We start from the raw sequence: 18,264 nt of genomic DNA, 5'->3' as shown, positions 1-18,264 counted from the left end.
TTCTCTCCTTCTTCTCTGCCCTTAGGGCAGCTTTTATTCCCGCCCCGTGCCCTCGCAAATGCACTTTAAAAAGCACTAATTCCTGGTAAAGTCCCCAAAGCTCCATCCTCTCCCTCAAGATCCTTTATTTATTTTATTTATTCTTATCTGTGCACATAGCGTCCGCATGTGAGCTCCCCGGTTTTCCTATCCCTCGCCCCCAGCACAGTGCCCAGCTAGACATAAGTGCTGGTCCGTGGCTTAGTTGATAAATTCTCCATCCTGCCCGGGCCTTCCTCTCTGCCTCTTTGGCCAATTGCTTCAGTTTGTCTGCAGATTCACTCTAATTTCCAATTGTTTGCTTTTGTTTTTGCTTTTTAAAAGGTCGTTGTTTCTATGACATATATTGCAAAGGCTTTCTTTAGAGATCTAAAGAAAGGTGACCAAGATGGTGAGGAGACTAGAGGCTATGCCATCCATGGATTTACTGAAGGAAATGAACTTAAGAAGAGAATGAGGGTGAATATGATAGTTGTCTTCAAGCATGTCATGGAAGATGGATAGCATCACACTTGTTCTACTTTGCTGCAGAGGTCAGAGCGAAGAGTGATGTGTGAAAATTGCAGTGATGTAGGCTTGATGTAAAGAAAGACTTCCTAACAATTATACCTGTTCCAAAGTAGAATGGACTGCTTTTGGTGATAGTAGTGGCTATAATGGTAGATGTTTTAAACAGTCAATAATCAACTTTTTGGGACATTAGTAATTACTATTGTAACTCCAGTCCCAAAGCCCATTGGTATAGGACTTTTTCCTCATCAGTGGAGATGAATGTCCTGCTCTGTGTGAAGGGCAAGGCAGAGTTGGTAAGAGTGGGAGAGCTCTTTAGTCTTCTCCAAACTTTTGAGTCTCTGAGTCTTTTCAGACTTCAGGTGTTTTTGTCTTCCAGATTTGAGAGAATCTCAAGTTGACCCTACTTCAGGTTGTTGAAGGAAAAGACTGGAAAGAAGCTAGCATGAGAGGAATTGTCAGTCTTCATCATGTCCCTATCCCGAGTTTGCTACATTAGAAACTCTGGGGAACTTTCCTTTGGAGTAAGATATAGGATTCTCTCTTGGTTGAGTTTTCTCTCTCCCAATGGGAGAGGTCCTTCATTGTGTATTGTTTGGCATATATTCTCCCATGTATGCTTTGATTTTTCTTTTACTATCTATTTGGATTAATGGGTTTTCTTTGATAATTGCTATGTATGTGCATTGTGGAACCAGTATTTGGAGGGAAGGTAGTCCAATATTGGATGCATAGTTTGGGGTCTTCCTTGACCCCAATATTGAAACAGTGATCAGAAGTTAGCTTGACCGTGGAACTCAAAACCCCTAGAATAATAATATTTAGTGGAGAAAGTAGATATAAATCTAGCCTGCTAAACCCCCCCTCTTTTTTTGGATTTATTGTTTTGTTTATTATCTATACTTGAGAAAGTGACAAAGAAAATCTCAGTAATGTAGATTAATTTTTTTATCATAAAGGTATTTATTTTCTAGTTATATGTAGAGATAGTTTTCAACATTTGTTTTTATAAGATTTCTAGTTCCAAATTTTTCTCCCTCCTTCCCTTCCCTTCTCCTTCCCCAAGACAGTAAGCAATCTGATATAGGTTATATATGTACAATCACATTACACATATTTCTGTATTGGTCATGTTGTGAAAGAAGAATCAGAATGAAAGGGAATAATCTCAAAAAAGAAAAAACAAAAAAAGTAGAAACAGTATGGTTCAATCTGCATCTAGATTCCACAGTTCTGTTCTTCTTCTTCTTTTTTTTTTTTTTCTGGATGTGGAGAGCATTTTCCATCACGAGTCTTTTGGAATTATCTTAGACCATTGTATTGTTGAGAAGAGTTAAGTCTATCACAGTTGATCATCACACAGTGTTGTTGATACTGTGTACAGTGTTCTCCTGGTTCTGTGCATCTCACTCAGCATTAGTTCATGTAAGTCCTTCCAGGTTTCTCTGAACTCCTCCTGCTCATCATTTCTTTTTTCTTTTTTTTTTTCTTTTTTTTTTTTTTTCAGGGCAATGGGGGTTAAGTGACTTTGCCCAGGGTCACACAGCTAGTAAGTGTCAAGTGTCTGAGGTCGGATTTGAACTCAGGTCATCCTGAATCCAGAGCTGGTGCTTTATCTACTGCGCCACCTAACTGTCCCCTGCTCATCATTTCTTACAGTATTCTTAATACACAATAGTATTCCATTACATTCATATACCATAACTTGTTTAACCATTCCCCAGTTGATGGGAATCCTCTCAATTTCCAATTCTTTGCCATTACAAAAATAGCAGCTATAAATATTTTTTGTACATTTGGGTCCTTTTCCCTTTTTTATCATCTTTTTGCAATAAAGACCTAATAGTGGTATTGCTGGGTTAAAGACTATGCACAGCTTTAGCCCACTGGGCATAGTTCCAAACTGCTCTCCAGAATGGGTAACCCCTCTCTCTGAGGAGACCAGAGTGGTAGGCTTCCCGTGGAAGGTGGGATGTCCCCTTTACTGGGGCAGTTTGAACCATGCATCTTCTCATTCTGTAGTTCTCATCCATGTTTTTCCATAAATTCACAATAGAGTATCCATCCACAACTGTGCTAGAGGCTTTTCTACAAATCCTTTTTTTTTTTTTTGGAGTACCCGTGTTACTCTACCATAAAAAGGTAAACAATAGTTTGGATTTCACAAATGTTTAAATTCCAGGTTTAGTTAAATTCTAGGTTTAGCAATGTGCTAATGGATGTGTTGTATTGTGGATTATTCTCAGAGTTATAACTAGGATGGAGTGATTAGAACTTTGACCCAGGGTGGGAGAATTTTGAGGGGACTTAGAGCACTTGTGCCCTTATAAGGAAAAGGGTGGGAATTGAGCCCAATGAGAGCAGTGGTACCATTGTTCCATCTCTGACTTGCAGGAAGTCTCCAGAGGAGGTGGTATGACCGAAGCTCTGGTTCTATTTAGAGATGAAGATGATTAATATACAGACGGTAGCCTATACCCTACTCTATAGAAGGCTGGGATAGATGCAGGCTCCTGCTACTCTTGGAGGAGGTGTCTACGCTGTCCTTCCTTGGGTAGGTAAACTTGGGGCCATTGTGTGGGTGAAGCATTTGTCCCACTCCCAACTCAGCTGCTTGTTCTGAGGATGGAGACCTAAGGCCCATGCTCTGGAAAGGCTGGTGCAGTGGACTGAGTCTAGGCCATATCTCCCCTTTAGAATGAGATCCATTTCTGTCCCTCTTTGTATCCCTAGCAATGAGCACAGTGATTGGGGTGTAGTAAACACAGATGCTTGTTGACTGACTGAAGTCACTAGGGGTCAAGAGATTTGAGTTCCACTCTGACACTAACTCTGGGCCTCTGGTTCCTTTTCTGAAGGATGAAGGCTGCGGTGCTCCTCTCATTCCATCTGCCTCTTCTCTGTTGTACAGAGTAGTGGGGAGCATGAGGAAGCCTGAAAAGTGATAAGATGTGGCAGCAAGGGAGAGGTGCTGAAGAACAAACTCTAGGACTTAGAAGCAGAGAAGGAATGAGACAAATCTCAGCCACCAGATATGTGAGCTTAAGGGCTCAAAAAGGGATAGTGGAGGAAAGTGGTGACTGTACACCTTCTTGGTGTTGGACCAGCCTGCCCCCCATCCACAGATGATGAGACAGTTGAAAAAAGATTCAACCTGATGTCCCTGCCAGTGATAGGTCCCTGAACAAGTAAGCATCGGACATCACAACCACCACATGCTGCAAGGCCGCCAGGGTTCAGGGTTTCAGAGTTTTCAGAATTACTGCTTCTGGGATCAGTATTGTTTGGGTGCTTAGCTGGACCAGGTCCAGTGGGGGCGGCATAGGAACACAGCTGGATGGCAGATGTGTTGTTATACATTGTTGCCGTTACTGATTCTATGCTAACAGCACACCACTGAATAGAGTATCCAGGTCAGTCCATTTGTTCTTGTGAGGAGTTAATTCCATTATGTCAAGGTCAAGTGAAATAGAGCAAGTTCAAGGCAGAGTTTTTGGTACAGTAGGGGTTTGGATCTGATTTAGATTGTAAGCCAATCCTAACCACACCCTCTAGACGTAGTTAGAAAAACCATTCAGAGGGAGATGAAGCTGAGATATAGAAGGTCATATACTCTCTGAGAACTGTGGTGAGGATGGCGCTTCTTTGGCATTTCTCCCTCAATAGGATGGATTGCCATGACAGTCAAGGTGAACATGGGACCCCTCATATCATTTTTCTTTTGAGTAGGCAAAGGAGGCTGTCTCTTGCCTCATTTCTTACCTAGCTTTAAATCACTGAATGGGTGTTGCCTCAGACACACTGAGACCTGGGGAAGACCTTAACTTAAAGAGGCCAAGGTCTCCCATTGAATCCAGGGCCATCTCCAGTTGTCCTGATGTATGTCTTGCCACTGGACTCTGATTCCTGGAGGAGAGAGTGAGGCTGGTGACTGCGCAGCCCTGCTTCACTTAAATCCAATTCACTTGCAAGTCAAGATATCACCCTCCTGATGTCATTGATCCTCTTTGAGAACAAAGGACAAACAACAAAACAATCTGGGACCTCTCACACCTTGGTTCTTCCTATTGAACAGAACAGGCTAGAGGCAAGAAGTGTGCACAGTGGTCTCTCTAAGGTCTCTTCTAGATCTATCAGTCTGTGACATTGGGAGATAAGGGTTCCATTAAGCTGCACTTCAGCTTAGCTTTAGTTTCTTTAAGAATCGAATGAGGGGGTAGCTAGATGGCACAGTGGTTAAAAGCACCGGTCCTGGATTCAGAAGTACCTGAGTTCAAATCTGGCCTCAGATACTTGACACTTACTAGCTGTGTGACCCTGGGCAAGTCACTTAACCCCCATTGCATGCATGCATGCATGCATGCATGCAAAAAAAAAAGAGTCGAATGAGACCCGTGACATTGTCAGTTTTGTCCTCTGTAAAGTGAGAGATGGATTAGGTAATCACTGAGAGGTTCTTGCTAGTTTTAACATTGCTATTATATTTGGAAGGCTTTGTGAGAAATGGTTGCAAGGTCTCTTTCATCTCCCCCTTCAAAAAATGTGTTTGCTGTAAGAGTTAACATTGCCCAGGAATTAGGCTTCTTAGATACCAGAAGTGAAGAAACTGACTTTAGTTCCTAGTTGTCAGGAATAATTAGTTAAAATGGGAAGGTGCCATAGATCTCCTTTCTCCTAGGGCTCAGGGAGCTCCACTGTAGTAACTTCCTGGTGTCCATCGATCTCTGACCATAAGAGCTGGTCTCCTTCTCCTGTCCTACAACTGAAGGTGTCTTGTAGCTGCTCCAGGTGTTAACAATCCTTAGTTATAGCTTAAATTATCCTTTACAAGTAGAATCCTTACCTAATGCAAGAATTTTCTAATTTAATTTTAGCACTTTTCTAGAAGGAACTAGTCGAAAGCAGGGCAATGGACATTTGACTACAGTGAAATAAAAAAGGGTATTTGATAGAGATAATTGATTTGATTGGTTTTAGAAGATAGATGATGTGATTCACCTCTCTTCCTCTAGGTCACAGCTTCTTAAACTGTGGGTTGAGACCCCATAAGTGTCATAACTGAATGTGGGGGGGGGGTCACAAAAAATTTGGCAGTAAATGTGTGATTTGTATACCTATTTTATATGCCTATACCCCCAAGGTTGCATAAAAATTTCTCTGGTGAAAAGGGGTCATGAGTAGAAAAAGTTTAAGAAGCCCTACTCAAAGTGGTGGTAGTAGGGACTACAGATACTGAATGTTTCATAAATTCTTATATTAGGAGGATTTTATGGAGCATGGGAAAAGCAGTGTATCTGGAAATAGCTGGTTTTGAAAATACTGTTTTAGGTATTAAAAATACATTTTTAAAAGAGCAAACTCTTTTTTAAAAATAAAAGTATTTTATTATTTTCCAGTTACATGTAAGGATAGTTTTCAACATTTGTTTTCATAGGATTTTTAGTTCCAAAATTTTCTCCCACCCTCCCTTCCTTCCCTCTTCCCTAAGACGGAAAGCAATCTGGCATAGGTTATATATGTACAATCACATTAAACACATTTCTGTATTAGTCATGTTGTGAAAGAAGAATCAGAGCCACAAGGGAAAAACTTCAAGAAAGAAGGGAAAAAACCCAGCCCAAAAGTAGAATCTGCATTCAGAATCCACAGTTCTTTTTTCTGGATGTAGAGAACATTTTCTATCATGAGTTCTTTGAAACTGTTTTGGATCATTGCACTGCTGGTAAGAGCCAAGTCTATCACAGTTGATCATCACACAATGTTGTTGTTACTGTGTACAATGTTCTCCTGGTTCTATTCTTCTCACTCAGCATCAGTTCATTTAAGTCCTTCCAGGTTTCTTTGAAATCCTCCTGCTCATCATTTCTTACAGAAGGATAGTATTCTATTACATTCATATACCACAACTTGTTTAACCATTCCCCAGTTGATGGGCATTCCCTTAATTTCCAATTCTTTGCCACCGCAAAGAGAGCTGCTATAAATATTTTTGTAAATGTGGGTTCTTTTTGCTCTTCTATGATCTCTTTGGGATACAGACCTAGTAGTGGTATTACTGGGTCAAAGAGGGGGCAGCTAGGTGGCGCAGTGGATAAAGCACCGGTCCTGGATTCAGGAGGACCTGAGTTCAAATGGGGCCTCAGACACTTGACACTTACTAGCTGTGTGACCCTGGGCAAGTCACTTAACCCCCATTGCCTGCAATAAATAAATAAATAAATAAATAAAATTAAAAAAAAAAAAAGGGGCAGCTAGGTGGCGCAGAGGATAGAGCACTGGCCCTGGAGTCAGGAGTGCCTGAGTTCAAATCCAGCCTCAGACACTTAACACTCACTAGCTGTGTGACCCTGGGCAAGTCACTTAACCCCAATTGCCTCACTAAAAAAAAAAAAAAAAAAAAAGAGTATGAACAGTCCCATACCCCAAAAAGGGAAAACTCTTTACATAGATGTTGTCACTTTCTTTTTCTTAGCTATTCCCTGCACCATTAGGAACTATACTGCAAAACTTTTCAAAATCTGACTATAGGTGCCCCTTTCCCCCAATGTGATAAGGATCTTTGTAGGGCTTATTTCCTGACCCCACAAAGAGTTCGACATGTTCAGGGAACTTTCCATCCTATGGTTCCTTTCCCCCATGGTCATTTCAATCCTATTGACCTTTGTCCTTGACTTGAAAAGCAAATATTAAATGGAAGAAAATATGATGTCAAGGAAAACAGAAATGGTCTTATTGGGTACCTAAGGCATGTAGGCAAGTCATTTTCTTTTCTTTTCTTTTTTGGTGGGGCAATGAGGGTTAAGTGACTTGCCCAGGGCCACACAGCTAGTAAGTGTCAAGTGTCTGAGACTGGATTTGAACTCAGGTTCTCCTGAATGGTGTTTTATCCACTGTGCCACCTAGCTGTCCCCTAGGCAAGTAATTTTTTTCTTTGAGCCTCGGTTTTCCTTGTCTGAAAAAAATGTGGATAATATTGCTTGCTCCATCTGCCTCACAGGGATGTTGTAAGGAAAGTGCTTTACCTTAGTATGAGTACTTAGCATCAGGATTATTATTAACTATGACAACAGAGTCACACTCAAGGCTCAAATGTGGAGTATCCTTGGGGCAGCTAGGTGGCGCAGTGGATAAAGCACTGGCCTCGGATTCAGGAGGACCTGAGTTCAAATCCAGCCTTGGACGCTTGACACTTACTAGCTGTGTGACCCTGGACAAGTCACTTAACCCTCATTGCCTCGCGCACACACACACACAAAAATGTGGAGTATCCTGTGAAGAAGAAGCTACTTAAGCAGAGCAGAAAGATAGACCCTGTCATCATCTCCATACTTCCATGAATCTCTGATCTCTTTATTCAGTGTGTGTGTTGAATGGTTAATTAGGAAATCAAGAAGATCTTCCCTGTTCATGAGAATATAAACTTGCAGGGACCTGTTGGTTTTTTGGGATCTGTCAGGATGATTGATAGATTTGTTTTCTTCCTCAAAAGCCTGGCTCGCTTCCTTGGAACAAAACAGAACTTCTGCAGAAGTTCCAGAAACAGATTAATGTGTTCTGGTCAAAGCAGGATGTTCTTCCTCTCTCATGGGCTTGGCCAGCCCTTGAGGAAGGAAGTAAATATCTGTGCTGGTCAAGCAAGCAGTTGACTTAATGTTGTCTTTGTTTAAAACTGTATATAAGTCTTCAGTGGGAAAGTGGTCTTTGTAATCTCACCTATGGAGTGACACTCTGCCCAGGACCTTTCCCAATCAGGACTCTGGGAGCTGTGACCTGGGATTCCCCAGCTAGAAATCCAGATGTTGGTGCTTTCCTGATTTGGTGATGTCTTTATTACTGTAGTTGTGATTGGAATTGTTATTGTGTCTTCGTTTCTCTATTTCTATGCCCCCGAAACCTATTGTCTTTGTAGAACTCACTATCCTATAATTAATAAAGTTCTTGCAACTCTAGAAGTGTGAGTGTGCTTATTATACCTGACAAATCCTGAAACCTTTACAATACATATGTGTGTAAGGGGGTGGGGAGGGTCAGAGGGTGGGAAGGGTAGGGAATGGATGGGGAAAGAAGTATTGTAGATTGCAATCTGCTCATCCCATATAATTTTTTTTTTTTTTTTACCAAATCTTCCTATAAATCCTTCATGGAAGATCCATCCAGCAAAGTTTTTCCACTTTTTTCATAATATTTAGTAGATATGAATATAGCACTTGGATTGTCCATCTGTTATTTCTCTCACTAATTCTATTGCTGGCCCATTATTTTTTCCAGGTATACATGCCCTTTATCATGTCACTTCTCATGGGCAAGTCACCCTTGGTATTATCCTTGCGGTCACTAGCAATTTTGATTTTTCAGAGATTGAAGTGTTTCATGATTCATTTGATCAAATGAGACAACATATACACAGTACTTTGTAAACCTTAAAGTGATATCTATATCTATATCTCTATATGCTATTACTATCTGTTATGATTCTCAGGCACAGAACATTACTGGAGGAATATTGGTATTAGGAAGATGGATTTTTTTTGTTTTTTGTTTTGGTTTTTTGCATGCAATGGGGGTTAAGTGACTTGCCCAGGGTCACACAGCTAGTAAGTGTCAAGTGTCTGAGGCCTCATTTGAACTCAGGTACTCCTGAATCCAGGGCCAGTGCTTTATCCACTGCACCACCTAGCTGCCTCCCTAGAAAGATGGATTTTTGTGGCAGGGAGCAGTTTGGACTCATTGAAAGCATAACATAATTATACTTGGGGTCTGATCCAATATGTTACACTTATTTAATGGTGGTCTTAGTTCATTGCTTATATGCAGTTTAAGATACATGGTACCGATGGACTAACTCAATGGGCAACTCAATTAAGCTAGATGTCATAATATGGGCAATAGGCATTTTTATCTACTTTGTTTATTAGCAAGCTCTGACAAGTATAGTTAGTGTGTGTGTGTAGCCAAGGACAAGACTAACTGACTACAGAGTGCTTCATTGGAAGATTAGAAGGTTGGCCAATAGCTGGTGAATGGTTATGGTAACCAGTGAATTTGCTAGTTGTCTCCATAGCCAAACTAAAATGGGGAGTGGGAGGAATTTGCTGGTTAACAGGGGCAAGAGGTGGACTTTGATTTTTAGTGTTGGCTTGACTTTTAAGAAGTTGTCTTTTTTGGGGCAGCTAGGTGGCGCAGTGGATAGAGCACCGGCCCTGGATTCAGGAGGACCTGAGTTCAAATCCGGCCTCAGACACTTAACACGTACTAGCTGTGTGACCCTGGGCAAGTCACTTAACCCCAACTGCCTCACCAAAAAAAAAAAAAAAAAAGAAGTTGTCTTTTTTAATGTCAAAGTGCAAAGAATAGTAAAAAAGCAGGGTTATATAGGAAACTGTGGATTTCTGAATGACTGTGGTCTGCATGACTTTTTTTTTTAATTAAAAAAAATTTTTTTTTGCATGACTTCTTGAAAGATGATAAGTGCAGCCTAATACCTCATCTCTCAAATGAAGCCAATGTAGTCGATCTCAGCTAGTTTCCTCCTCCTATACACCAGTGTCATTTTGCTTCTTGGGATGATGAAACTCCAGGTACTGGTCCTTATTCCTATGACCTTGGCCCAAAGAGGCATGAATGAATACCTCTTTGGTATCCTGCCCTGGACTGAGGTATGAAGGTATGAATTGAAGTTCTAGGCACAAAAATGCACTTGAGAGAGTTATCAGGGGCAGCTACGTAGTGCAGTGGATAGAGCACCAGCCCTGGAGTCAGGAGTACCTGAGTTCAAATCCTGCCTCAGACACTTAATAATTACTAGCTGTGTGACCCTGGGCAAGTCACTTAACCCCAATTGCCTCACTAAAAAAAGAGAGAGAGAGAGAGAGAGAGAGAGAGAGAGAGAGAGAGAGAGAGAGAGAGAGAGAGAGAGAGTGAGAGTGTTATCAGAAATCTGAGAGGAAATGAGCCACTTAATCTCCAATTTTAAAATCGATCTGTGATGCCACTGAACTGGCTACTCCCTCCAACAGTGTGGTACATAATCGACCCATGACTCCTTATCCTGCATGACTGTGGTCCATGTTTTCTCATAAATCTTCCACTGGGGGTCAGGAGGTTTTCTGCTAGGTCTATTAACATTACATGAGGGGCAGCTAGGTGGCACAGTGGATAGAGCACCGGCCCTGGAGTCAAGAGGACCTGAGTTCAAATCCGGCCTCAGACACTTAATACTTACTAGCTGTGTGACCCTGGGCAAATCACTTAACCCCAAGTGCTTCACTAAAAAACAAAAAACAAAAAAAACCCATTACATGAGTACTATGAATGTAATGAAATATAATTTCACTATAGGAGATGAATATAGTGAACACAGAGAAACACAGGAAGACATATGGAATGGTGAAAAGTGAATTAAGCAGAACCAGGAAAGCAATAAACACAATTACTACAACACTAAATAAGGACAATAAAACAATGAAACAATACTGTGAAATTATAAGGACTAAGTTTGGCTCCAAAGATGAGATTTAGGAATGCATCCTTCTTTGCAGAAGTGAGTGACTATGGTTGTGGAAGACTGCAAATAATGTCTGATTTGGTTGATATTGGTTAGTTTAGCTGAACTTTCCCCCCTTTTTGTTAAAAGGGATGACTCCCTGGGAGGGAGTGAAAAGGAGGGATACATTGAGAAATGCATATGATATAAAACAAAATGTATCAATAAAAAACAAACATCGTATTACATGGGTTTTAGTGTGGCATTTAGATTCTTCAGCTGTTCTTCATCAGCTTGGCAACATGACTGGCCTCCTTCCTTTTCTGATCATATGCCTTTGAATGTCATTTTTATGTCACTTGTGTAATAGCAGCCTGGTAGGCCTGGTCCAGTTAGGGAGGCTCTGGCCTTGAGGGGGACACTGTGACCATGGAGAAATGCGGTTGATCAGTTTTCTGGGCTCAGTTAGAGATGACTCTTTCCTTGGAGAAGCAAAGTACTTGATTAACCAGGTAGTGGTTGGTCAAACAGATAGATAATAAAGCAGCCACCCAGAAAGCTGGGCTCCTTGAATTTACAACATGAGCTTAGTTTGGAGCCAGTTGTGTTTACTATGTGATTAGGACCAGGTAGTGACAATATTCTCAAGTTAGAAATGTGGAATTTTTATTATTCATATATCCAAATAGCTAACATCATCATTTTCTTTTTTTTTTCTGAATAGTATCTGAAAACAGATGGAAACACATTAAAAAAATTTCTTTTCTCTTCCTCTTTGACAATTCCTTAATCTGAAGTTTTAGGTTTTTTGACTATTTTCTCTCACAACTAGCTAATATGGGAATTTTTCCATGACTACTCATGTATAACATCATCATTTTCAAACTGCTGTAACTTTTCAGTCTTAGGTCTCTACCCCTACTCCCTTTTCACCTCTATAAAACTCTGATCTTTTCCTTTGTTTGGGGAGTTGAAGTTAGGCTTCTTCTCCCAGCCATATTAATAATAAAAACTGTTACTTAAATTCTGATTGGAACGTGTGGGCGAGTAATTCCTTGAAAGAGGAATATTTAATGTTGAAAACTATCTCTACATGTAACCGGAAAATAATAAAATACTTTTATGGAAAAAAGAGGATTTTTTTTTTTTTTTAGTGAGGCAGTTGGGGTTAAGTGACTTGCTCAGGGTCACACAGGTAGTAAGTGTTAAGTGTCTGAGGCTAGATTTGAACTCAGGTACTCCTGACTCCAGGGCCGGTGTTCTACCCACCACGCCATCTAGCTTCCCCGGAATATTTTCTTTCTTTTGTTGTTTTTTTGTTTTTGTTTTTTTGCGGGGCAATTTGGGTTAAGTGACTTGCCCAGGGTCACACAGCTAGTAAGTGTTAAGTGTCTGAGGCTGGATTTGAACTCAGGTACTCCTGAATCCAAGGCTGGTGCTCTATTCACTGCGCCATCTAGCTGCCCTCCCCGGAATATTTTCAAGAACCCATCTAGCAGTAACACTTGCTTGCATGTAAATCTTCATTGGTAACAACTCCAACCTATTTGAATCTGCCATATATCTCTTCACTGCTCTTACTCATCTGCAGTTTTGATTCTTCAGAGACTGTGCTGTTCTATGCTTTGTAGCTATGTGGCATATTCAAGAAGAATATGAATGTTAAAAATATAGGTTTCTGTTTCAGGGAGCAGCCTGAGATTGTTGAAAGTGAGGCAGAATTTCTCAAATTCAGTCTAGCTAGCTCTCTTCTTTTTACCTCCCTCTTCAGTGTCCAAGATATAGGTACTAATTTGGGCTCAAAGGCTATCCATTCAAACGCATACTATCTATATTTTTACTGTCTTTTTTATTATGAACTTAATAAACATTAACAATGTCAAAGTGCAACGAATAGCCAAAAAAGGGGGGTATATAGGGAACTGTGGACTCTTTTTTCCCCCATCTGTTAGGCCAAATTCTTTTGAGTGGTGGCTAATATCTTTGGGGGAAGTTCTTAGTATTCTAGTACTCCTCCTGGCTTCCTTCAAGTCTCAGCTGAAGCCCAACCTTCTGCAAGAAGCCCTTTCCAAGCCTCTGTAAGCTTAGTACCTTAGACTACCACCAACTTATCCTGTATATATCTTGTTTGTATATTGTCTCCCTCCTTAGACTGTGAGCTCCTTGAGAGCAGAGGCTGAGGTTTTTGTTTGACCTCTTTTTTTGGAGGGGCATTGAGGATTAAGTGACTTGCACAGGGTCACACAGCTAGCATCAAGTGTCTGAGTTGAATTTGAACTCAAGTCCTTCTAAATCCAGGGCGGGTGCTTTTTCCACTGCCACCTAACTGCCTCCTGTTTGATCTTTCTTTGTATTCCCAGTGCTTAGCACAGTGCCTGATATGCATAGTAAGCCCATAATAAATGCTAATTGACTGACTGCCCAACTTGATACAGTCAGTACAATGTCATCTACAAATAGAAGCATCTGTAGTCCCTTACTACCTCTATGAAATCCCTCTTCCATCTGGACTTCATGGACATTCTCTATGACAGAGACAAACATCTTAGGTAAAACGTGTCCATGTTTTATACTCTGTTGTTGCATCTATCCTAATGAGCTATAAGGAGGGGCACCACCTTAATCCTAGGTAGGACTGAGTTAAAGGAACCCTGTGTAGCAAAGACACAGATCTTTAATCCTCTGGTCAAAGTTGACCCTCTCTCATCTAGACAGTTTGTGAGAGCTGCTAGCTCTGCTCCTTTCCCCTCTCTTTTAGAGAGCTTTGGAGATTCGGTAGCCTGGAATAATTTGCATGCCCCAGGTCAGTCATCCTGGTGGAACACAGGAGCTGGAAAGAGAGAGTATTTCTCTCAAGTCCAAGAATAATAGGTAGGCAGGAAGGACTCATGGCAGGTATATTATAAGGTACTTGGGAAGGAAGAGGCAAAAGGCATGAGCTCCTCACAATTGGATCTAAGATGGAAAACAGAGAGCAGACGTGTTCCCATTTAAAGAGACCCTTTACATCCAAGGTGGGTTATGTGAACAGATATGTTATGTGTGTGTGTGTGTGTGTGTGTGTGTGTTTAAACAGGTTTAAAAAGGCAGGAGGTAATCTGGTCTGGAATCATGAAAAAGCTCTAATATTATGTGTCTGTCTCCAAGCATCAACAGCTGGAAAGAGAATTGCTTAGAGGGAAGATAATGAGCAACATATATTGCAAAAGAGCTGAACTTTGAGGAGTAGCACAGCTGAGTGACTGCAGAAGAAGGGGACCCACTTTATTGGTTTGGAGTGACAAAAAATTAATGGGATGATGAATATACATGTAGAAAAGGAATTTATGATCACAAAGCCCCAGCAGAGCTTCAAGAACAAGTCATACCACACTGACCTCATTTCCTCTTTTGACAGGATAACTAGACTAGTGGAGGAGACTATGCTGTAGATGAAGTATGCCCAGATTTGGTCAAATCATTTAACAAAATTTCTCATGTGATCCTCATGGAAAAGAGATGTGGGTCAGATAATGGTACACCAAGGAGGATTCAGAACTGGTGGAATGGCTGGACTCCAAGAGTAGTCATGTGTAGTTCAATGTCAGCTTGGAAAGAATTCATTGGTAGAGTGCCCCAGAGATCTGTGCCTGGCTTGTGTGGCTTAACTTTTTTTTATACCAATAATGTGGATGAATGTATAGGCTATATAATTATCAAATTTGCAGATGACTATAAAGTTGGGAGGGAGAAATAACAGGATAGGCAGAATTAAAACAGAACAAAAAAACCTTGACAGGCTATAACATTAAGTGGAATCTAATAAGACCAAATTTGATAGGCCTCATTGTAAAGTTTTATTTTTGTTGTTAAGTCATTTTTCAGTTGTGTCCAACTCTCTTTTGGACCTCATTTAGGGTTTTCTTGGCAGAGATACTAGAGTGGTTTGCCATTTCCTTCTCCAGTTTATTTTACAGATGAGGCAAACTGAGGCAAACAGAGTGTACCTTGCCCAGGGTCACACAGCTTGTTAGAGTCTGAGGCTAGATTTGAATTCAGGAAGAGGAGTCTTCCAGACTCCAGGCTCAGCATGCTATCTACTGTGCCACCTAGCTGCCCCAAAGTCTTATACTTGAGTTATACTTCAGAAACAGAAGATAGAAGAAGCATGGCAAGACAGAAGTTCATTTGAAAAATATCTGGAGGTTTTGAGCTACTGCAAGCTCCATATAAGTTAAAAGTGTTGATACATTGCAGCCCAAATTCTGTAATATTAGCTTCATTGTGAGGGCTATTATCCAGGACTGGGGAGAGGATGGTTCTGCTGTTTTCTGCCTTAACCAGACATTTAGAATATTGTGTTCTGTGGATAGAACACCGGCCCTGGAGTCAGGAGTACCGGAGTTCAAATCCGACCTCAGACACTTAACACTTACTAGCTGTGTGACCCTGGGCAAGTCACTTAACCCCAATTGCCTCACTTAAAAAAAAAGAATATTGTGTTCTGTTTGGGGCATCATAGTTTAGGATGGATATAGATAAGTTGGATAGCATCAAGATTAGGGCAACCAGGGTGGTTAAAAGGTTTAAGATTATGCCAAATGAAGATAGGCTGAAGGAATCAGGAATCCTTAGGTTGGAAAACAGAGGATTTAGTGGGGAACAACATAACTGCATCCAGGTATTTGAAGGGCTTTTGTGTGGGAGAGGGATTAGATTTGCTTTGATTTGTCCCGCAAGGCAGTGCCAGGAATCACCAAGAGTGGAAGTTACAGAGAATGATTTAGACTCCTTGTAAGGAAAACTTCCTAATGACTAGAGCCATCCCAAAGTGGAATGGGCTACTTTGGGTTCCCCCTCCCTGGAAGTCTTCCCCCCCCCCAGGGGCAATGAGGGTTAAGTGACTTGCCCAAGGTCACACAGCTAGTAAGTGTCAAGTGTCTGAGGTCACATTTGAACTCAGGTCCTTCTGAATCCAGGGCTGGTGCTTTATCCACCTAGTTCCCCCCCCCCCCCCCCCCCGCCCATCTTTAGGCAAAGGTTGGATGACCAGTCGTTGGGTCTGTTGCCAGGTCAGGGGATCCTCATTCATGTATAGTTTATACTGGATTTAGTTCAATTCAATTCCAGCAAACATTTATTAAATGCTTATTATGTGCAAAGCATAGACACTTGAGATACAAATAAGTCTTGATCTCAAGGAGTTTACAATCTTCTGGCCCGAATAGCTTCTGTCTTCCTTTCCAGTTCTGAAATTTTAGGCTATGACAATGGCAGTGTTGCTGAGCCCTCAGCATAAGCCAGGAGCAGAAGACAGTGACAGTGGAAGAGCTTTGGGGAGAGTATAATCATCAGAGAAAGAGCAATACAGAACAGCTACGGAGGCCTCAGAGAGGAACAGTGATGTAGAGCAAATCCTGGCTTCCTCCAGAACTGTAAGTCACAAAGGCTATGCAGGTCTCTGGGGTTAGGATGGCTCATTGTGGTAGGGAGCTGTGTGGACTCATGGGATCAACTGCTAGTTTTTTGTGTGTCCTTTTTTTTTTTTGTCAATAAAATCGTGTATTTTGAAGCCTTGGGAGCCTGAGTGCATTTAAAGGAGCTTTGCTTGCTATCTTTAGAGAACTGTTGAAATTCTCAAGTTGCTCTTAGGTGAGGAACAATAAGCCAGAGAAGTGAGAAGTTCCCAAAGTATACTCTGGGCCCTTTATGTTCTTAGGGAGCCTCTGATACAAAGGTTATACAATAATTTTATAAAGGTTTCTATAGAAGAAATATAGGGCAGCTAGGTGGTTCAGTGGATAGAGTGCCAGGTCTAGAGTCAGGAAGACTACTGATCTTCCTGAGTTCAAATCTGGCCTCAGACACTGACTAGCTGTGTGACCCTGGGTCGCCCTGTTTTCTTTAGTTTCTTCATCTGTAAAATGAGCTGGAGAAGGAAATGGCAAACTGCTCCATTATCTTTGCCAGGAAAACCTCAAATGGGGTCATGAAGAGTCAGGCATGGCTGAAAATGACTGAACGACATAGAAGTTGGAATGTCTTCAGGCTTTTTGGTTAAATCAGTTGGAGAGGTAAATATAGTCCCCAAATTCACTAATCCATAGTATTTCCTTTCCCTAGCTCTTACCTTCAGTGAGCAAATGCTTCTTCCTTATTGTCATTTAACAATCATAGAATATTGTTAGAATATAAGTTGAGCAGGTCATTCTAGGTACTGGTATGTTAATGACCTCTTAAGCCCGGATTTTGTGGTCTTCTCTTAACAGTCATTGAGCATTCTAGAACGCAGGATGCTATGTCTGGAAGTAACATTGCATCATAGAACATGGAATCTTAGACATCATCTATTCCAACTCCCTCATTTTACAGGGGCAGAAATAATGGGGTGGAAGGAGGGACTTGTCCAAAGTTTCAGGGAATTAATGGTGGAGACAAAACTAGAACTAGGGTCTCCTGACTCCCAAGCCAGAGCTCATTCTATGACCACCTAGATTCTTTTGAATCCTCCAGAGGACCAAGCGTATCCCAGGTGGAACCCAACATTTCAGATGTAAATTAAACAAAGTATTTTTCATGTCTTCAATTTTTTTATTCCTCTCTCCCAAGTGCCTTTCATTGTTCCCTAGATTTCCAGGAACTTATAATATTCAGGCCACCTTAGTGTTATTAGAAATGCTATCCAAAGGAGGGTTACCCCTACAATGACTAGGTGGCAAATGGCTTAACTGCACACATATCTAACAGACTCTTGGTCTCTGCCTATCTGTTGTAGTGATTGAGAAAGTGGTCCCAAATGATGGTGGCTCTTGATTGTTGTCATGTGGAAATGAGGACTATTCTAGGTGGAGTAAAAATTTCCCAGCAAACACTCAGATTCATATAGGATAGTAATGACTCCTCTGATGGCAAGAAGAAACACTGGAGATCAAAGGAAGAATCCTAGTGTCAACTAAGCAAAGATAGGAGTTGAGGGGAATAGGGGGATCCGACTAGATCATATAAGTTACAGCCCAATGTTAACTAAACTCCCTAAGGGCAGGGATTGAGTTATTTTTCATCTTTGAATTCACAGTGTTTAAGCACAGGGCTTGGCACATAGTAGGATTTTTTTGGGGGGTGAGGCAATTGGGGTTAAGTGACTTGCCCAGGGTCACTCAGCTAGTACTTATCAAGGGTCTGAGGTCGGATTTGAACTCAGGTCCTCCTGACTCCAGGGCCAGTGCTCTATCCACTGTGCCATCTAGCTGCCC

The sequence above is a fragment of the Dromiciops gliroides genome, chromosome 1 (assembly GCF_019393635.1).
Source record: "Dromiciops gliroides isolate mDroGli1 chromosome 1, mDroGli1.pri, whole genome shotgun sequence".
In the NCBI taxonomy this organism is placed as follows: Eukaryota; Metazoa; Chordata; class Mammalia; order Microbiotheria; family Microbiotheriidae; genus Dromiciops; species Dromiciops gliroides.
Note: the sequence above shows the minus strand (reverse complement) of the source record.